Here is a 23849-nt window from a genome sequence, read left to right on the forward strand (position 1 = left end):
GAAGGCCGAAGTTACGCTGCAGCGCTGCCAGGCGAGCAGCAGCAGGGTGAGAACGCCGAAAGTGCGCACAAACGGCCCGCACTTTCTGCAGCAGCTCTGACATATCGGGGTAGTTTTTAAGGAACCTCTGCACCACCAAATTCAGCACATGCGCCAGGCAAGGGATGTGCGTCAAACCGGCTAGGCCCAGAGCTGCTATGAGATTTCGCCCGTTATCGCACACCACCAGGCCGGGCTTGAGGCTCGCTGGCAGCAACCACTCATTTGTCTGCTGTTCCATGCTCCTCCACAACTCCTGCGCGGTGTGTGGTTTGTCCCCCAAACAGGCAAGTTGTAAAACTGCCTGCTGTCGTTTACCCCTGGCCGTGCTGAAGTTGGTGGTGAAGGTGTTACGCTGTCCGGATGAGGAGGCGGTAGAGGATGAGGAGTCGAGTAGGAGGAGTTAGGAACAGGAGGCAAACTGAAGCGCCCTGCAATCCTCGGTGGTGGAAGGACATGCGCCAAATTGCTATCCGCCTCAGGCCCATCCGCCACTGCATTTACCCAGTGTGCCGTTAGGGAGATATAACGCCCCTGACCGTGCTTACTGGTCCACGTATCCGTAGTTAGGTGGACCTTGGCACAGATGGCGTTGCGCAGTGCACACCTGATATTTTCCCCCACTTGGTTGTGCAGGGAAGGGATGGCTTGCCTGGAAAAGTAGTGGCGGCTGGGCACGACGTACTGTGGGACAGCCACCGACATAAGGTTTTTAAAACTGTGCGTCTCCACCAGACGGAATGACAGCATTTCAAAGGCCAATAATTTTGAAATGCTGGCATTCAGGGCCAGGGATCGCGGGTGGGTAGGGGGGTACTTCCTCTTCCTCTCAAGTGTTTGGGAGATGGAAAGCTGAACGCTTCCACGGGACATTGTGGAGATGGTTGTTGGTGACCCAGGTGGTGGTGTTGCTGACAGATCGTCTGTTTGCGGGGTGGCAGGTGCCGGTATCACTACAGATGTGGCTGGAGCGGCCGAGACTGCAGCAGAAGAGGAAGCAGGATGAGCCAGAGACGTTTCTTGGTTTTGAAGGTGTGTACTCCACTGCAGCTCGTGCTTTGCACTTAGATGCCTGATCATGCAGGTTGTGCTCAGGTTGAGAAGGTTTATGCCTCGCTTCAAGCTCTGATTGCACAGGGTGCAAACCACTCGTGTCCTGTCATCAGCACATTTTCTAAAGAACTTCCACGCTAGAGAACTCCTTTGAGCTGACTTTGGTGCGCTCGTTCCCTTGCTGCGTTGGGCAGTAGCGGGCGTAGTGTCTAGGGCACGGCCGCTCCGCTTCTGCACCCTGCTCCCTCTTCTGCTGTGCTGGTGGCTCTGTGCGACCACCGCCTCTTCCTCCAAACTACTCAGGTCACCTGCATGACGTTCATTCCATGTGGGGTCGAGGACCTCATCGTCCTCCACATCATCTTCCACCCAGTCTTCACCCCTGCCCTCCTTGTCGGTCTCCACAATGCTGAACGCCGCAGCAAGTGGCACCTGCGTTTCGTCATCATCGGAGACGTGCTGCGATGATCCTTGCATGTACTCATCTTGAGAAATAAGTGGTTGGGCATCGCTGCACTCAATCTCTTCCACTTCTGGGGCAGGGCTAGGTGGATGGCCCTGGGAAACCCTGCTGACAGAGTCCTCAAAAAGAATAAGAGACTGCTGTATGGCTTGGGGCTCAGACTGCTGGCCTGATTTGCAAGGGGGTGAGGTGAAAGACGGTTGGACATTGGCTGCAGGTGCCAACTCTGACCTTTCTGCAGTAGACTGGGTGGGAGACAATGTGAAGGAACTGGAGGCACTGTCAGCAGCAAACCAATCTACTATCGCCTCAACTTGTTCTGGCCTCATCACTTCTAGGGGCGTTTGATGCCCTACCAAATACTGATGCAGGTTCTGTCGCCTACTCACACTTGAGGAAGGTGTTTCACTTGTGCGTGTAGCTGGCACAGATCGACCACGTCCTCTCCTTGCAACAGGAGCTCTACCAGCAGCACCACGACCCAGGCCACGGCCCTTATTTGACGGTCTCCTCATATTTCTGTAATTTAAGATCTTGCCCTAGAAAGGTTTTTATTGAATAGCGGAATAGGAAATATGATCCAAAAAAGTGTATGTATCTCGCACGTACAAAACCACACTAGGCCCCAATTACTATTGTTTCTACCCCTAAAAGGATGGATGAGGAGTAGGAGGAGTATGGAACAGACAGCACCCTCAAATCTTCAGAAGTATGAGATGAACCCCAAAAACTTGGAAAGGTGGATCTCACACGTACCGACACAGACTATCCCGCAATTCAATTGATCCTCAAAGGTTTTTATTGAATAGCGGAATAGGAAATATGATCAAAAAAAGTGTATGTATCTCGCACGTACACAACCACACTAGGCCCCAATTACTATTGTTTGTACCCCTAAAAGGATGGATGAGGAGTAGGAGGAGGAGTATGGAACAGGCAGCACCCTCAAATGTTCAGAAGTATGAGATGAACCCCAAAAACTTGGAAAGGTGGATCTCACACGTACCGACACAGACTATCCCGCAATTCAATTGATCCTCAAAGGTTTTTATTGAATAGCGGAATAGGAAATATGATCAAAAAAAGTGTATGTATCTCGCACGTACACAACCACACTAGGCCCCAATTACTATTGTTTGTACCCCTAAAAGGATGGTTGAGCAGTAGGAGCAGGAGTATGGAACAGGCAGCACCCTCAAATCTTCAGAAGTATGAGATGAACCCCAACAACTTGGAAAGGTGGATCTCACACGTACCGACACAGACTATCTCGCAATTGAATTGATCCCCAAAGGTTTTAATTGAATAGCGGAATAGAAAATATGATCAAAAAGAAAGTGTATGTATCTCGCAAGTACACCACCACACTAGGCCCCAACTACTATTGTTTGTACCCCTAAAAGGATGGTTGAGCAGTAGGAGGAGGAGTATGGAACAGGCAGCACCCTCAAATCTTCAGAAGTATGAGATGAACCCCAAAAACTTGGAAAGGTGGATCTCTCTCACACGTACCAACACAGACTATCCCCCAATTTAACTGATCCCCAAAGGTTTTTGATTAAATAGCGGAATAGAAAATATGATCCAAAAAAAGTGTATGTATATCACACGTACACAACCACACTAGGCCCCAATTACTATTGTTTGTACCCCTAAAAGGCTAGATGAGGAGTAGGGGGGGTATGGAACAGGCAGCACCCTCAAACCTTCAGAAGTATGAGATGAACCCCAACAACTTGGAAAGGTGGATCTCTCTCACACGTACCAACACAGACTATCCCCCAATTTAACTGATCCCCAAAGGTTTTTGATTAAATAGCGGAATAGAAAATATGATCCAAAAAAAGTGTATGTATATCACACGTACACAACCACACTAGGCCCCAATTACTATTGTTTGTACCCCTAAAAGGCTAGATGAGGAGTAGGGGGAGTATGGAACAGGCAGCACCCTCAAACCTTCAGAAGTATGAGATGAACCCCAACAACTTGGAAAGGTGGATCTCTCTCACACGTACCAACACAGACTATCCCCCAATTTAACTGATCCCCAAAGGTTTTTGATTAAATAGCGGAATAGAAAATATGATCCAAAAAAAGTGTATGTATATCACACGTACACAACCACACTAGGCCCCAATTACTATTGTTTGTACCCCTAAAAGGCTAGATGAGGAGTAGGGGGAGTATGGAACAGGCAGCACCCTCAAACCTTCAGAAGTATGAGATGAACCCCAACAACTTGGAAAGGTGGATCTCTCTCACACGTACCAACACAGACTATCCCCCAATTTAACTGATCCCCAAAGGTTTTTGATTAAATAGCAGAATAGAAAATATGATCCAAAAAAAGTGTATGTATATCACACGTACACAACCACACTAGGCCCCAATTACTATTGTTTGTACCCCTAAAAGGCTAGATGAGGAGTAGGGGGGGTATGGAACAGGCAGCACCCTCAAACCTTCAGAAGTATGAGATGAACCCCAACAACTTGGAAAGGTGGATCTCTCTCACACGTACCAACACAGACTATCCCCCAATTTAACTGATCCCCAAAGGTTTTTGATTAAATAGTGGAATAGAAAATATGATCCAAAAAAAGTGTATGTATATCACACGTACACAACCACACTAGGCCCCAATTACTATTGTTTGTACCCCTAAAAGGCTAGATGAGGAGTAGGGGGAGTATGGAACAGGCAGCACCCTCAAACCTTCAGAAGTATGAGATGAACCCCAACAACTTGGAAAGGTGGATCTCTCTCACACGTACCAACACAGACTATCCCCCAATTTAACTGATCCCCAAAGGTTTTTGATTAAATAGCGGAATAGAAAATATGATCCAAAAAAAGTGTATGTATATCACACGTACACAACCACACTAGGCCCCAATTACTATTGTTTGTACCCCTAAAAGGCTAGATGAGGAGTAGGGGGGGTATGGAACAGGCAGCACCCTCAAACCTTCAGAAGTATGAGATGAACCCCAACAACTTGGAAAGGTGGATCTCTCTCACACGTACCAACACAGACTATCCCCCAATTTAACTGATCCCCAAAGGTTTTTGATTAAATAGCGGAATAGAAAATATGATCCAAAAAAAGTGTATGTATATCACACGTACACAACCACACTAGGCCCCAATTACTATTGTTTGTACCCCTAAAAGGCTAGATGAGGAGTAGGGGGGGTATGGAACAGGCAGCACCCTCAAACCTTCAGAAGTATGAGATGAACCCCAACAACTTGGAAAGGTGGATCTCTCTCACACGTACCAACACAGACTATCCCCCAATTTAACTGATCCCCAAAGGTTTTTGATTAAATAGCGGAATAGAAAATATGATCCAAAAAAAGTGTATGTATATCACACGTACACAACCACACTAGGCCCCAATTACTATTGTTTGTACCCCTAAAAGGCTAGATGAGGAGTAGGGGGAGTATGGAACAGGCAGCACCCTCAAACCTTCAGAAGTATGAGATGAACCCCAACAACTTGGAAAGGTGGATCTCTCTCACACGTACCAACACAGACTATCCCCCAATTTAACTGATCCCCAAAGGTTTTTGATTAAATAGCGGAATAGAAAATATGATCCAAAAAAAGTGTATGTATATCACACGTACACAACCACACTGGGCCCCAATTACTATTGTTTGTACCCCTAAAAGGCTAGATGAGGAGTAGGGGGAGTATGGAACAGGCAGCACCCTCAAACCTTCAGAAGTATGAGATGAACCCCAACAACTTGGAAAGGTGGATCTCTCTCACACGTACCAACACAGACTATCCCCCAATTTAACTGATCCCCAAAGGTTTTTGATTAAATAGCGGAATAGAAAATATGATCCAAAAAAAGTGTATGTATATCACACGTACACAACCACACTAGGCCCCAATTACTATTGTTTGTACCCCTAAAAGGCTAGATGAGGAGTAGGGGGGGTATGGAACAGGCAGCACCCTCAAACCTTCAGAAGTATGAGATGAACCCCAACAACTTGGAAAGGTGGATCTCTCTCACACGTACCAACACAGACTATCCCCCAATTTAACTGATCCCCAAAGGTTTTTGATTAAATAGCGGAATAGAAAATATGATCCAAAAAAAGTGTATGTATATCACACGTACACAACCACACTAGGCCCCAATTACTATTGTTTGTACCCCTAAAAGGCTAGATGAGGAGTAGGGGGAGTATGGAACAGGCAGCACCCTCAAACCTTCAGAAGTATGAGATGAACCCCAACAACTTGGAAAGGTGGATCTCTCTCACACGTACCAACACAGACTATCCCCCAATTTAACTGATCCCCAAAGGTTTTTGATTAAATAGCGGAATAGAAAATATGATCCAAAAAAAGTGTATGTATATCACACGTACACAACCACACTGGGCCCCAATTACTATTGTTTGTACCCCTAAAAGGCTAGATGAGGAGTAGGGGGAGTATGGAACAGGCAGCACCCTCAAACCTTCAGAAGTATGAGATGAACCCCAACAACTTGGAAAGGTGGATCTCTCTCACACGTACCAACACAGACTATCCCCCAATTTAACTGATCCCCAAAGGTTTTTGATTAAATAGCGGAATAGAAAATATGATCCAAAAAAAGTGTATGTATATCACACGTACACAACCACACTAGGCCCCAATTACTATTGTTTGTACCCCTAAAAGGCTAGATGAGGAGTAGGGGGGGTATGGAACAGGCAGCACCCTCAAACCTTCAGAAGTATGAGATGAACCCCAACAACTTGGAAAGGTGGATCTCTCTCACACGTACCAACACAGACTATCCCCCAATTTAACTGATCCCCAAAGGTTTTTGATTAAATAGCGGAATAGAAAATATGATCCAAAAAAAGTGTATGTATATCACACGTACACAACCACACTAGGCCCCAATTACTATTGTTTGTACCCCTAAAAGGCTAGGAGTAGGGGGAGTATGGAACAGGCAGCACCCTCAAACCTTCAGAAGTATGAGATGAACCCCAACAACTTGGAAAGGTGGATCTCTCTCACACGTACCAACACAGACTATCCCCAAATTTAACTGATCCCCAAAGGTTTTTGATTAAATAGCGGAATAGAAAATATGATCCAAAAAAAGTGTATGTATATCACACGTACACAACCACACTAGGCCCCAATTACTATTGTTTGTACCCCTAAAAGGCTAGATGAGGAGTAGGGGGAGTATGGAACAGGCAGCACCCTCAAATCTTCAGAAGTATGAGATTGTGTTCACTGTACCCCACAAAGATTGAGTTCACTGCACCCCACAATGATTGTGTTCACTGCACCCCACAAAGATTGTGTTCACTGCACCTCACAAAGATTGTGTTCACTGTACCCCCCAAAGATTGTGTTCACTGCACCCCACAAAGATTCTGTTCACTGTACCCCACAAAGATTGTGTTCACTGCACCCTAAAAGGATGTTGTTCACTGCACCCCACAAAGATTGTGTTCACTGCACCCTAAAAGGATGTTGTTCACTGCACCCCAAAAAGATTGTGTTCACTGTACCCCCCCAAAGATTGTGTTCACTGCACCCCACAAAGATTGTGTTCACTGCACCCCAAAAAGATTGTGTTCACTGTACCCCCCAAAGATTGTGTTCACTGCACCCCAAAAAGATTGTGTTCACTGTACCCCCCAAAGATTGTGTTCACTGCACCCCACAAAGATTCTGTTCACTGTACCCCACAAAGATTGTGTTCACTGCACCCCAAAAAGATTGTGTTCACTGTACCCCCCCAAAGATTGTGTTCACTGCACCCCACAAAGATTCTGTTCACTGCACCCCACAAAGGATTTTGTTCACTGCACCCCAAAAAGATTGTGTTCACTGCACCCCAAAAAGGATTTTGATCACTGCACCCCAAAAAGGATGTTGTTCACTGCACCCCAAAAATGATTTTGTTCACTCCACCCCAAAAAGATTGTGTTCACTGCACCCCACAAAGATTGTGTTCACTGCACCCCAAAAAGATTGTGTTCACTGTACCCCCCAAAGATTGTGTTCACTGCACCCCACAAAGATTCTGTTCACTGTACCCCACAAAGATTGTGTTCACTGCACCCCAAAAAGATTGTGTTCACTGCACCCCAAAAAGGATGTTGTTCACTGCACCCCAAAAAGGATGTTGTTCACTCCACCCCAAAAAGATTGTGTTCACTGCACCCCACAAAGATTGTGTTCACTGCACCCCAAAAAGATTGTGTTCACTGCACCCCAAAAATGATTTTGTTCACTGCACCCCAAAAAGGATTTTGTTCACTGCACCCCAAAAAGGATGTTGTTCACTCCACCCCAAAAAGATTGTGTTCACTGCACCCCAAAAAGATTGTGTTCACTGCACCCCACAAAGGATTTTGTTCACTGCACCCCAAAAAGATTGTGTTCACTGCACCCCAAAAAGGATGTTGTTCACTGCACCCCAAAAAGGATTTTGTTCACTGCACCCCAAAAAGATTGTGTTCACTGCACCCCACAAAGGATTTTGTTCACTGCACCCCACAAAGATTGTGTTCACTGCACACCAAAAAGGATTGTGTTCACTGCACCCCAAAAAGATTTTGTTCACTGCACCCCAAAAAGATTGTGTTCACTGCAGCCCAAAAAGATTGTGTTCACTGCAGCCCAAAAAGATTGTGTTCACTGCAGCCCAAAAAGATTGTGTTCACTGCAGCCCAAAAAGATTGTGTTCACTGCAGCTCACACACAGAAAAATGGATGTGGATCACTGACACCTGCCTATCTCCAATCCCACACCACACAGCAATATCGATTGTAGTTTGTAGAACACAGTTTCCCTAAAATTCAGCAGACTCTGTCCCTAACAGGATTGAGAAGAGATCGTAGATCAGGATTGAGTGCAGATTCACCCCACCCCCCACACAGCAATATCGATTGTAGTTTGTAGAAGACACTGACCCTATAATTCAGCAGACTCTATCCCTAAAATGCCTACAACTCGCCCTGCCTAAACACTCCGACCTGTCCCTCAATTCTATCCGGACACAAATGTTTTTTTCCTGCCTATCTTTCCCTAATCAGCAGCCAGCACATTGATGTGTGCTCTGTCCCTTAGCTAAGCAGCAGAATGACGCTGCTGCGGCGGCTGCCTCGAACTTATAAAGACTTGGTCACATGCTTCAGACGGCCAATCACAGCTACTAAGACATTTGCAGGCATGGCTGGGATGGCTTAAGGCACACCAGTTAAACGATTGTTGATTGGCTGTTGAAATCCCGCCATGAAAAGAGCGCCAAAGCATGCAAAACCCGGAAATAAAACGGCCGAACACGGATTTTTACCCGAACATACAGTAAAGTGTCCGTGTCCGTGTTCGGGTAAAAAAAATCCAATTATTCGGTACGAACACGAATAATACAGTCCGTGTTCGCTCAACACTACTCAGAAGTCATCCACCATATCCCAGTGAAATGAACACTCACTAGAGATGATGGCTGCCATTACAACAGCATGCACCCTTTTAGTATGTTTCTGTCATCCAGTAAGGAATAAACCCAGAAAGCCCGTCCAGCAACACTCCTCATCAGGGTTAAGCTACAATAAAGGAAGCGGTTTCCTTATGAGTGCTGCCTCGCTGGCTGGATGAGTGTGGAATCACTTCCTCACCGATTGAAACACTGAAGATCCTGCAGTGTCCGTGGACAGGCTTACTGGGTTTATTTCTTCTGGATGACAGACACATACTAAAGGTGCGCATGCTGTTATAATGGCAGCCATCATCTCTGGTGAGTTTTCATTTCACTGGGATACAGTGGCTGACATTTGAGCACTTTGCTTAAAACTACATGTTTTGGAGGTGTTAGAGATGGTTTCACTTTATTGGTGCACTGGACTTTTTAAAATAAGTCTTTACTGCTTCACTGGACTTTCTAAATAAGTCTTTCTTACTCCTATCATGGAGGACTGCATTCACTAATTGAGGACTTTTTTCACTTTATATAGATTTATTGTTTATTATTTATTTCTGGCACTACACATCTTTATTTACATTATTACGTTCAAGGAGACGTAATTAGCTGCAAGAGCTTTAAGCCTCCTCATTGCTTTTATTAAGGCTGCCTCCCACAGCTAAACAGTGGGAACCCCTGATGGTTCTCCCACTTGTAATCACTAACGTCCCCATTTGCAAGTGTAACTGGGGCTCAAAACAAACGTTTTCTGTTTGAAACCATTCTCTTACAAAATGCTGCCGCTCAACAAAATTTGGCTCCAGTAACTTTATGAATGATACTCTCAGAATTAACACAGACACAACTAATTATTTGGCACACTGCAATGTTTTAAACTTAGACTCAAACTAGTGCTGCTACATAATTATGCACTTTTTAGTGCATTTTTGTGCATTTTTATGTGTGTTTTTAATTCATTTTCCTGCTTCATGTGTTTTTTTCTAGTAGGAGGAGACTGGCTGGTAAAAACAAAACCATGCCAAAAAAATGTATGTTTTTCATGCATTTTTCATGTAATTGATGTCCACAGGGCCAAATATAAAAATCAAAAATCACACAGCACCATATTGCATTGATGTGGACAGGTACCATGGAGAATAATGTGATTTCCATTGATGTGCAATGCAATGCAACATTAGGTGCAGGATTAATTTGCATAAGTGTCAAGGGGTCCTAAAGCTAAACTGTGAGATAAACAAATATTGTTTAATTTGGAGGCATATGTATTCTTAAGTAAATTGTGTGCTTTGTGTATTTCTTCCAGATCTTTGCTGTAATCTGGCAAGAAATGTTATCTCTGTGGAGGAGCTTCCTACAATTAAGACCAATCATTGCTGCTCTCTGCTTGTGCAAGGTGAATAGTCTTGAATCCACCCAACATCCTGTGGTTATCTGCATGCCATCTGTAGTGGTATGTGTGTGTGGGGGGGGGCTGATGCTGTCATTACAATTTTATTAGACTAATATCTGGGTTCGCTAAGGTGTTTGGAGCATATATGGTGGGTTTAAATCCTCTATGGCTATTGAGGGTTATATTTACATGAAAATTCTTGTGCCAAATGTTCAGTTTTAGCTTGGAACAATTCAGGTCTGGTGAGGCCAAACTATTCAAAACCACTTAACACAAGAAACAACACTTTTAGACTTGTATAGATACTAAATGCTTACAGCAACACTTTTAAAACATTATCATTATATTACTAGTAGATTAACTATAGAATGTGCAGGGCATAACTCAATAAGTTTACCTAGGTGCCATATCATTTTGTCTTGTCCGCTCATTTGCTTTAAATATATAGCACAAATAAACTCACACTCACATAAATCTTTCTCAGTGCATTATGTTCAATGTATATCATTTCCCTGTGAATAAATAATTGACAAACCGTGTACTGAATTACTATTAACCACTAGGTTTAAATTTTCTGACAGCTACAACCTTGAATATCAGTGCAACAGTTAAAGCAAGGTAAAAAACTTAAAATAAAAAAGGGGAACTTGAGAGTATAATTAGGAACAAAATTACTGCACCTTGGTAAGGAAATTGGAAAGGGCTTGTGTCGCTGGGCTTTAAAATGGTATCAATGGCATCAGTTTGAGACACCTTTGAGGTAAATCAGAAGTCTTTGACAGGTCTATTGGAACTACAGTTGACCTGCATTTCACCGGCTTCATGCGGCTTTTGCATTCCTATAGACATGTATGAGAATGCAAAACCCATTCCAAGTAAGCAAAAGCCTAACAATACAGATCCAAACTCTTCACCATGACCTCAGTATTCCCTTAAAGTGGTTGTAAAGTCAGAAGGTTTTTTTATCCTAATGCATTCTATGCACTAATATAAAAAGCCGTCTGTGTGCAGCAGCCCCCCCCCCCCAGCCCACCTAATACTTACCTGAGCCCGTCTTGATCCAGCAATGTTGCAGGTGTGTCTCGATTGCCTGGGACTCTCCCTCCACATAAGCTGAAAAGGCAGCATGGCGCCATTGGCTCCCGCTGCTGTCAATCAAAATTAGTGCACAAATGAGGAGAGAAAGGGGGCAGGGCTGGGCCATGGCTCCATGTCTGAATAGACACAGGGAGCTGCAGCTTGGCTCGGGTGCCCCCATAGCAAGCTGCTTGCTGTGGGGGCACTCAAAAGAAGGGAGGGGTCAGGAGAGCCAAAGTGGGACCTGAGAAGAACACTACACAGAGCATGTAAGTATAACATGTTTATAATTTTTAACAAAAAAAAAATCCTGAGACTTTAGTATCACTTTAACTCTCATTACATAGGATTCCTAGTCTCACCAACACAGTGATATCAATGAAGATTGGCATAGTATACTTATATCTCTGCAAAGGTCTTCTATGATAGCTAGAGACTGCAAGACTGAACCTACAGTATCTCACAAAAGTGAGTATACCCCTCACATTTTTGTAAATATTTTATTATATCTTTTCAGATGACAACACTGAAGAAATGACACTTTGCTACAATGTAAAGTAGTGAGTGTACAGCTTGTATAAACGTGTAAATTTGCTGTCCCCTCAAAATAACTAAACACAGCCATTGATGTCTAAACCACTGGCAACAAAAGTGAGTACACCCCTAAGTGAAAATGTCCAAATTGGGCTTAAAGTGTCAATATTTTGTGTGGCCACCATTATTTTTCAGCACTGCCTTAACCCTCTTGGACATGGAGTTCACTAGAGCTTCACAGGTTGCCACTGGAGTCCTCTTCCACTCCTGCATGACAACATTACAAAGCTGGTGTATGTTAGAGTCCTTGTGCTCCTCCACCTTCCGCTTGAGGATGCCCCACAGATGCTCAATAGGGTTTAGGTCTGGAGACATGCTTGGCCAGTCCATCAGCTTTACCCTCAGCTTCTTTAGCAAGGCAGTGGTCGTCTTGGAGGTGTTTTTGGGGTCATTATCATGTTGGAATACTGCCCTGCGGCCCGGTCTCCGAAGGGAGGGGATCATGCTCTTCCTCAATAAGTCACAGTACATGTTGGCATTCATGGTTCCCTCATTGAAGTGTAGCTCCCCAGTGCTGGCAGCACTCATGCAGCCCCAGACCATGACACTCCTACCACCATGCTTGACTGTAGGCAAGACACACTTGTATTTGTACTTCTCACCTGGTTGCCACCACATACGCCTGACACCATCTGAACCAAATAAGTTTATCTTGGTCTTATCAGACCACAGGACATGGTTCAAGTAATCCATGTCATTAGTCTGCTTGTCCTCAGCAAACTGTTTGCGGGCTTACCTGTGCATCATCTTTAGAAGAGGCTTCCTTTTGGGACGACAGCCATGCAGACCAATTTGATGCAGTGTGCAGAGTATGGTCTGAACACTGATAGGCTGACCCCCCACCCCTTCAACCTCTGCAGCAATGCTGGCAGCACTCATACGTCTATTTCCCAAAGACAACCTCTGGATATGACGCTGAGCACGTGCACTCAACTTCTTTGGTCGACAATGGGAAGGCCTGTTCTGAGAGGAACCTGTCCTTTTAAACCGCTGTATAGTCTTGGCCACCATGGTGCAGCTCAGTTTCAGGGTCTTGGCAATCTTCTTATAGCTTAGGCCATCTTTATGTAGAGCAACAATTCTTTTTTTCAGATGCTCACAGAGTTCTTTGCCATGAGGTACCATGTTGAACTTCCAGTGACCAGTATGAGAGAGTGAGAGCGATAACAGCAAATTTAACACACCTGCTCCCTATTCACACCTGAGACCTTGTAACACTAACAAGTCACATGACACCGGGGAGGGAAAATGGCTAATTTGTCCCAATTGGGACATTTTCACTTAGGGTGTACTCACTTTTTTTGCCAGCGGTTTAGACATTATTGGCTGTGTGTTAAGTTATTTTGAGGGGAAAGATAATTTACACTGTTATACAAGCTGGACATTCACTATCTTACAATGTAGCAAATTGTAATTTCTTCAGTGTTGTCACATGAAAAGATATAATAGAATATTTACAAAAATGTGGGGGGTGTACTCACTTTTGTGAGATACTGTACATGTAAAAGATTTGTAAAGCGTTTGAAAGGAACAGAACTACTATGGTGCAAATATTCTGATTTTAAATTTTACCTCTTTCCAAGATTTCTTTCTTGTTGTTTTCAATAAGTTATGGAACAGTTACAACCTTTGGTTGGGCTGTTTTTGCTATGTGACCCATACGGAGGTAAGAGGAGAGGAGAATTGTGTCCTCACTGAGGACCTGTGTCACTGGGACAGAAAGTGAAAGAAAATCCCAAATTTTCCAGTTTTCACTGAGGAAAAAAAGGCCATAAGAAGTCATCCCATGGAGACACCTGTTCCAATGACAACTTTTCGCCATAGGCATTTTTCAGAAAAGTGGCACAGCACACATCAGAGGTTGTGTGAGTATAGCAGCCACAACTGCTTTTTTTTATTTTTAGTAGCTGGCAAAGGGTTCATTATAATGTATTTTACCCAATCTGGATTTGAGCTTTAACTTTTTAACTGCTGATGGGAGAGGAGCATAGTAATTAGCTTCTATTTGAGCAAAAGAGGCTACAACTAGCAAGACACATATACATTTCTTTTGTTCAGCTCCTGGGCTGTTTGGGAGAAATCACATAGATTCTTTTATCCATGCTAAATGGCCTGGATAAAGGAATATACCCTCCTGGCTATCGTACTTGCAGCTTGTCAGAATACCTAAACAGTGTCTGCATCTGATTGGATGGATTGGATGCAGTCACTGTTTGATCATCAATCTTCCACATGTGTATTCAAAAAGTTAATTGCAAAATCAACTTTTATTGAGCTGGCTGGGGACATCCATGGCTCATATTTTGGCTGATTTTGCACAAATGTTTTCCACAGGCTGAATGAACAAGAGAAATATATCCATGTATGTCTAATTTAGGTCAGACTGAAGCTAAAAAGATTTAGTGTAAATACTTTGAAGAATTTTACACCTAACATCTAACTCTAAACAGAATTTTTGATAGCAGATGAAACCTAGCCCAGGATACATGAAGACAGAAGTCCACCATGAATTACATGTTTCTCCTCCTTAGAGACAGTACATATGTACCTATTTAACTCTGAGATAAAAGGTAAGATGTAATAAAACTTTCCCGTTTCTGCACCACCCCCTAGGAGTCGGACACTGGTGCTGTAAAATGGATCACTAGCAATGGGCAGTATGTGCAAGATATGTATGTACTTTATACTATAACATTTCCGAAGCATAGCAAAACTGCTACTTTTGTTAGCTAAGAAACAAATCATGTTATTATATTTTTATTTGGTTAAGACTGCATACTGTTAATTTGGAAATACATCTGACATAAGCAAAGTATTTTTAAAATAGATATTTGCACAAATAATAATTATATAAATACAGTATATGATATACTTACATGTTAAAGAATGTCTAACTGTTTGGTTATCCACTAGTTAACTTGTGAGTGAACTGTAAATGCTTCAATATGATATAATATTTAAATACATGCTGGGTTTTCATTTTCCCAGATTGATTTACTAAATATCTTGCATCTGACTTCATTATAAACATAAATGACAAAAAAATTATTTGCTTTTTTTGATGATGTTTTTTAACTGCTGCTACTGATTGTAATTACTTTAATCACTAGTGGTTAACTATACAGTACATTAAATATGTGTGTTTGTAACTAATAATTACTCTTGTAAATTATGTTTTGTATGTATGTATGCATGTACAACAGAGCATCTGGAAAGTATTCACAGCCCTTCACTTTTTCTACATTTTGTTATGTTACAGCCCTATTCCATAATTGAATAAATTCATTATTTTCCTCAAAATTCCACAAACAATATCCCATAATCACAATGTGAAAGAAGTTTGTTTGAAATCTAAGCAAATTTATTAAAAATTGAAAAAAAAAAGTCACATGTACATAAATATTCACAGCCTTTGCCATGACACTCAAAATAGGCCAGATGAAAGCCATTTCTTAGTATAAGGCACATGACAACCCTCCTGGAGTTTGCCAAATGGCTCCTGAAGTACTCTCAAACCATGGAAAACAGAATTCTCTAGTCTTATGAAACAAAGATTCAACTCTGTGGCCTGAATGGCAAGCGTCATGTCTGGAGAAAACCAGGTACCTGATCAATACCATCCCTAGAGTGAAGCTTGGTGGTGGCAGCATCATGGAACTGGGAGACTAGTCAGGATTGAGGGAAAGATGAATGCAGCAATGCACAGAGACATGCTTGATTAAAACCTGCTTCAGAGTGCTCTGGGCCTCAGACTGGGGCAAAGGTTCATCTTCCAACAGGACAAGGACCCTAAGCACACAGCCAAGATTACAAAGGAGTGGCTACGGGACAAATCTGTGAATGTCTTTGAGTGGCCCAGCCAGAGCCCAGACTTGAACCCGATTGAACATCTCTGCAGAGATCTGAAAATGGCTGTCCACTAACGCTCCCCATCCAACCTGATGGAGGTGGAGAGGTCCTGCAAAGGAGAATGGGAGAAACTGCCCAAAAATAGGTGTGCGAAGCTTGTAGCATCATACTCAAAAAGACTTGAGGATATAATTGGCGCCAAAGGTGCTTCAACAAAGTATTGAGCAAAGGCTGTGAATACTTTTGTACATGGGATTTTTTTTAGTTTTTTATTTTTAATAAATTTGCAAAGATTTCAAACAAACTTATTTTACATTGTCATTATGGGGTATTGTTTGTAGAATTTTGAGGAAAATAATGAATTTAATCAATTTTGGAATACGGCTGTAACCTAACAAAATGTGGAAAACGTTAAGCGCAGTGAACACTTTCCAGATGCACTGTATATACTTGAACAGTTTTTTTAAAGCATTAATCTCTAGGTCACTGAGAATAAAAAAAAAAAAAAAAAACAAGATCATTCTATTCATAGATATTCATAAAAATAAACAAACCAGTTAATCAAATTGATAAAATCCTAATTTATCCCTGTAACCTTAGTAATCAATGAACTGAAAAACGAACAAATCAGCAAACCTACCTAATTAATTGTTCCAATATATAAATAAAAAAATATAACGCACATAAATGTGTCAATTAGTCAACCAAATAAGCTAAGTTAATCAATAAATTGGTTAGTTAATCAAATTACCATACTGTAGGTAATGCAATAAATTTAACAAAATTAGCATACAACCTAACAATTACTTTGCGCTAATTAAATTTCATACCTAACTAATATAATGTCACCTATTCTAATATACTATACCTACACGTAGAGGGAATGGGCCATGTTAAATCAATGTAAATTACTCAGAGTATACACTCAGTAAAAACAAAAAACACTTTGATGCAATAGGTGTGATTTACTAAGAGGAAATGCATAAAAGCAGTGAAGAACCATTATGAAGATTGTAGGAAAGCCTGTTTTACAAGTTTGTATAATTGTGCAGATGATTGTACACCCCGTAAATGTGATCCTTTAACTGAAATGGTAAAGTGTATATTCTCTTTTAATGCATTAGCACTGTGTATCGAACCTGTTTGCGGTGTACAGGTATGCAGATATGTTGCTTTTAAGAATGTGTGTTAAAAATCTGCCTAAAAAAATATAATGTAAAAAGCACCATGATTGCTCTACTATACTAATAATAAGGTACTAAGGTATGCAAGGAGCATGTGTCAAACAAAGAGCAGCGAAAAATAACGGCATTGCTTTGTTTTTGAGACATATAAAGCAACGTAAGTGCCATTATCATTAGTAGCACAAGAAGCAGGGTATAAAATCATCTATATACATTGCCATGTCCATAGAATATATTCAAAAGAAATTGAGGCACGTAGTTTAAAGGCACAAATCAAAGTTATAGTTAAAATATATCAAGTTTATTACAACAATAATTCTTTAAAAAAAGAGCAACAAACATTTTACGTCTATTAAAAAGCCTTATTTGACATGCATGGACGGACCCTATTGTTCAAAGAGTGTCCCGATTTGAGTATACAGTATATGCTTATAATCCAACAATCTGCTTAAACAGTATAAATAATTCAGTTGATTTCTCCACAAACTCTAAGTGTTTTTGGACTTAATCCACTTCATCAGGAGCTTATTAGCGGAACGTATACATATTCTCTAAATACAAAAAATATATACAGACTGTTATAGCAGCCTTATGGAACACTATACAGATGTATGTCATAAACAGGAGTAGAGATGGCCTTGCGGTTCGCCCGGCGGTCGGTTCACCCGGCGGTCGTTTCGCGGTGAAATTTGCTTGTTCACTACCCGCCAAATTTGCGAACACATGGCGTTGTTCGCGGCGGCCATATTAGTTTACATTGGGGAGAACTTTGACCCATGATACAGCCGTCAGGTGGAACGGGACAGCCAATTAAAACATTTCAGCACATGGACATGCCCCCTACACTATAAATAGACCTGAGATTAGGCAGAAAGAGGCCAAGCAAGTTATAAGAACTTCTAAAGCGCAGGCAGAAGAAAAACTAGCTCAGTCTATGAAAAAGGGGGATAAGACATTCTTCAGATATATAAATGAAAAAAGGAAATTAAAACAAGGAATAACTAAATTAAAAACAAAGGACGGAAGGTATGTAGAAGAAAATAAAGGGCTAGCTGACTGCCTTAATGAATACTTCTGTTCAGTTTTTACAGAAGAAAAAGAAGGAGAAGGACCTCCACTTGAAAGGATGACTAATGAATCGTTTGATGCATGTGTCTTTACAGAGGAAGACATTCTAAGATTGCTGTCTAAAGTGAAGACAAATAAGTCACAGGGTCCTGATGGGATACACCCAAGATTATTAAAAGAGCTTAGTGGTGAGCTGGCAAAACCATTAACAGATCTATTTAACCAATCATTAGTAACAGGAGTCGTCCCGGAAGACTGGAAATTGGCAAATGTCGTGCCCATTCACAAGAAAGGTAGTAGGGAGGAATCGAGCAACTATAGACCAGTGAGTCTGACATCAATAGTAGGCAAATTAATGGAAACCCTATTAAAGGATAGGATTGTGGAACATCTTAAATCCCATGGATTGCAAGATGAAAAACAACATGGGTTTACTTCAGGGAGATCATGTCAAACAAATCTTATAGATTTTTTTGACTGGGTGACTAAAATAATAGACGGTGGAGGTGCAGTAGACATTGCATATCTAGATTTTAGTAAGGCTTTTGACACTGTCCCACATAGAAGACTTATCAATAAACTGCAGTCATTGAGCATGGACTCCCATATTGTTGAGTGGATTAGGCAGTGGCTGAGTGACAGACAACAGAGGGTTGTAGTCAATGGAGAACATTCAGAACAAGGTCATGTTACCAGTGGGGTACCTCAGGGATCTGTACTGGGACCAATTTTGTTTAATATCTTCATAAGTGATATTGCAAAAGGCCTCGATGGTAAGGTTTGTCTTTTTGCTGATGACACAAAGATATGTAACAGGGTTGATGTTCCTGGAGGGAAACGCCAAATGGAAAAGGATTTAGGAAAACTAGAAGAATGGTCAGAACTCTGGCAACTGAAATTTAATGTGGATAAGTGCAAGATAATGCACCTGGGGCGTAAAAACCCAAGGGCAGAATATAGAATATTTGACACAGTCCTGACCTCAGTATCTGAGGAAAGGGATTTAGGAGTAATTATTTCAGAAGACTTAAAGGTGGGAAGACAATGTAATAGAGCAGCACGAAATGCCAGCAGAATGCTTGGATGTATAGGGAGAGGTATAAGCAGTAGAAAGAGAGAAGTGCTTATGCCGCTGTACAGAACACTGGTGAGACCTCACTTGGAGTATTGTGCGCAGTACTGGAGGCCATATCTCCAGAAGGATATAGATACTCTAGAGAGAGTTCAGAGAAGAGCTACTAAACTAGTACATGGATTGCAGGAAAAAACTTACCAGGAAAGGATAAAGGACCTTAACATGTATAGCTTGGAAGAAAGAAGAGACAGAGGGGATATGATAGAAACATTTAAATACATAAAGGGAATCAACTCGGTAAAGGAGGAGAGCATATTTAAAAGAAGAAAAACTACCACAAGAGGACACAGTTTTAAATTAGAGGGGCAAAGGTTTAAAAGTAATATGAGGAAGTATTACTTTACTGAGAGAGTAGTGGATGCATGGAATAACCTTCCTGCAGAAGTGGTAGCTACAAATACAGTGAAGGAGTTTAAGCATGCATGGGATAGGCATAAGGCTATCCTTCATACAAGATAGGGCCAGGGACTATTCATAGGATTCAGATATATTGGGCAGACTAGATGGGCCAAATGGTTCTTATCTGCCGACACATTCTATGTTTCTATGTTTCTATGAGCTGTCGGCCATTTTACATTCTGTTTTTTGCCAGCGTAGGGAGAGGTCTGCTGTATGCATCAGGGAGAGATTGCCAGACACAAATAGCTCTGTTAAGATCCACAAAAGTCATTTTCAGGGCTGGTATTTTGGTATAGGTCTACTAGTATCTTTTCAGGTTAGGGACAGGTATCCAGTCGGTGCTTTAGGGGCAGTTAGAGATCGGCAGCAGTCACACAAATAGCTCTGTTAATGTCCACAAAAGTCATTTAAAGGGCTGCAATTTTTTTTCTATTGCTGTGCAGTGCACTATATAGGGGGGGGGGGGGGTTAATCCACAGTATAATTTACTTTGTAGAAATTATATTATAGTGGATTAGTAGTATTATTGTGCACTGTGCAGCATTGTGACAGGTGTGGTGACTGAGCATTGCTGCAGCAATACTACAAACAGTGACAAAAGCACTTATAATGTATTATAACTGGTGTGATAGACCAATGCCCCCCCCCCCAATACCACATATTGAAGTGGGGTGTTATGTGAGTATACTTTTACAAGTGTATTTGTGTCATGCAACAATATTGCCTCTTTTGCTAAGTTAAGTCTGATACACACAGGGTCAAACTCACTGGACAATTTTTTGAACAACTGGTGTGATAGACCAGTGGCCCCCCCAATACCACATATTGAAGTGGGGTGTTATTTAACAGTATAATTTTCTAAGAGTGTATTTTAGTCCTGCAAAAATGTGGCCTCTCTTGCTGTGTTAACTGTGCTACACACAGTGACAACAGTTACTGGCCAATTATTTGTAGAACTGTTGTAATAAACCTGTGGCCCCTCAATACCACAGACTGAAGCGGGGTGTTATCTGAGTATACTTTCATAAGTGTATTTGTGTCCTGCAACAATATTGCCTCTTTTGCTGGGTTAACTCTGATACACACAGTGCCAAACTCCCTGGCCAATTTTTTGAACAACTGGTGTGATAGACCAGTGGCCCCCCAATGCCACATATTGAAGTGGGGTGTTATTTAACAGTATAATTTTCTAAGAGTGTATTTTAGTCCTGCAAAGATTTGGCCTCTTGCTGTGTTAACTGTGCTACACACAGTTACAACAGTTACTGGCCAATTATTTGTAGAACTGTTGTAATAAACCAGTGGCCCCCCAATACCACATATTGAAGTGGAGTGTTATTTAACAGTATAATTTTCTAAGAGTGTATTTTAGCCCTGCAAAAATGTGGCCTCTCTTGCTGTGTTAACTGTGCTACACACAGTGACAACAGTTACTGGCCAATTATTTGTGGAACTGTTGTAATAAACCTGTGGCCCCCCAATACCACAGATTGAAGAAGGGTGTTATCTGAGTATACTTTCATAAGTGTATTTGTGTCCTTCAACAATATTGCCTCTTTTGCTGGGTTAACTCTGATACACACAGTGCCAAACTCCCTGGCCAATTTTTTGAACAACTGGTGTGATAGACCAGTGGCCCCCAATTGCCACATATTGAAGTGGGGTGTTATTTAACAGTATCATTTTCTAAGAGTGTATTTTAGTCCTGCAAAGATTTGGCCTCCTGCTGTGTTAACTGTGCTATACACAGTGACAACAGTTACTGGCCAATTATTTGTAGAACTGTTGTAATAAACCTATGGCCCCCCAATACCACAGATTGAAGCAGGGTGTTATCTGAGTATACTTTTACAAGAGTATTTGTGTCCTGCAACAATATTGCCTCTTTTGCTGGGTTAACTCTGATACACACAATGCCAAACTCCCTGGCAAATTTTTTGAACAACTGGTGTGATAGACCAGTGGCCCCCCCAATACCACATATTGAAGTATGGTGTTATTTAACAGTATCATTTTCTAAGAGTGTATTTTAGTCCTGCAAAAATGTGGCCTCTCTTGCTGTTGTTAACTGTGGTACACACAGTGACAACAGTTACTGGCCAATTATTTGTAGAACTGTTGTAATAAACCTGTGGCCCCCCCCCAATACCACAGACTGAAGCAGGGTGTTATCTGAATATACTTTCATAAGTGTATTTGTGTCCTGCAACAATATTGCCTCTTTTGCTGAGTTAAGTCTGTTACACGCAGTACCAAACTCACTGGCCAATTTTTTGAACAACTGGTGTGATAGACAATACCACATATTGAAGTGGGGTGTTATTTAACAGTATAATTTTCTGACATAGTATTTTATTCCTGCAAAAATTTGGCCTCTTTTGCTGTGTTAACTGTGCTACACACAGTGAGAACAGTTACTGGCCAATTATTTGTAGAACTGGTGTGATAAACCTGTGGTCCCCCAATACCACAGATTGAAGTGAGGTGTTATTTAACAGTATACTTTTCTAAAATTGTATTTTAGTCCTGTAAAAATTTGGCCTCTTTTGCTGTGTTAACTGTGCTACACACAGTGACAACAGTTCCTGGCCGATTATTTGTAGAACTGGCGGACTGACGGACCGGCAGATAGGGAGGAGAGGCAGGCAGAACTTGCATTGCACAAGAGGTACAAAGCAGACTGCAAATGTATCAGGAGCGAGCCATCAACTATGTACAGCCACATCTGGTGCTCCCAGGACGCCGACACATGGCTCCGCAGTGTGGGCTTTTTTTAATGTGTCTGTTGCTGACAACAGTGTTGCCATCTGCAGCCTTTGCAGTCAACGCATAAGTCGCGGTAAGCCCAACACTCACCTAGGGACACCCGCCTTAAGAAGGCACCTGAAATCCCATCACCGAGCCCAGTGGGAGCAACACTGTCAGAACCCACAAAGCCACACTCCAGGCTCTCACCGTCCAGCCTCTTCTCCTTCTCCTTCTCCTCTCTCCTCACATTTTTCCTCCACTCCACCTTCCATGATACCGTCGTCACGTTGATCTGGAAAAAGGCAGTCTTCTGTGGCCCAAATGTTAGAGCGTAAAAAAGGTGTCCGACAGGTGTCCGTCTACATCGGGTTAACGGCCGATGGGGACGCTCTGAGGAGTGATGAACCACTGGACTACTGGGTGGGCAGGCTTAACCTCTGGCCGGAGCTTGCACAATTTTCAATGGAACTGTTGGCATGCCCCCCATCTAGTGTCCTGTCCGAAAGGACGTTCAGCGCAGCAGGGGGGATCGTGACCGATAAGAGCACTCGCTAGCTCATGACAGTGTAGACTACCTCACATTTATAAAAATGAAAGAGGCATGGATCTCTGAGGAATTCAACACATGTGACCAGTAGACCATGTTTCATTGGAATTCCTCATGCCAGGCCACAAATATCTGTCAGACACCCATCCACCCACAGCAATTCCTGGTCCTTGACTTCGCTACATACAGCGGCATAAAAGGCATTTCATGTCCAATGAATGGCTAATTTTTGGGGCCTATACAGGCCGACACTGACTTCTGTATCCTGTGTGAATGCCTAATGTGCCTCTACCCATCAAATACACTACGTTCTTAGCTGTCAGTTAAACCCATGTGGGCAAAATTATGGGGCCTATACAGACCGACACTTACTTCTGTATCCTGTGTGAATGCCTAATGTACCTCTAGCCATCAAATACACTACATTCTTAGCTGTCAGTTAAACCCATGTGGTCTAATTTTTGGGGCCTATACTGGCCGACACTTACTTCTTTATCCTGTGAATGCCTATTGTACCTCCAGATATCAAATACTACGTTCTTTGCTGTCAGTTAAACCCATGTGGGCTAATTTTTGGGGCCTATACAGGCTGACACTTACTTCTGTATACTGTGAATGCCTAATTTACCCTTCAGCCATCAAATACTACGTTCTTTGCTGTCAGTTAAACCCATGTGGGCTAATTTTTGGGGCCTATACAGGCCGACCCTTACTTCTGTATACTGTGAATGCCTAATGTACCTCTAGCCATCAAATACACTACGTTCTTAGCTGTCAGTTAAACCCATGTGGGCTAATTTTTGGGGCCTATACAGGCCGACACTTACTTCT

Source organism: Pelophylax lessonae (assembly GCF_965119305.1).
Source record: "Pelophylax lessonae genome assembly, chromosome: 1".
Lineage (NCBI taxonomy): Eukaryota > Metazoa > Chordata > Amphibia > Anura > Ranidae > Pelophylax > Pelophylax lessonae.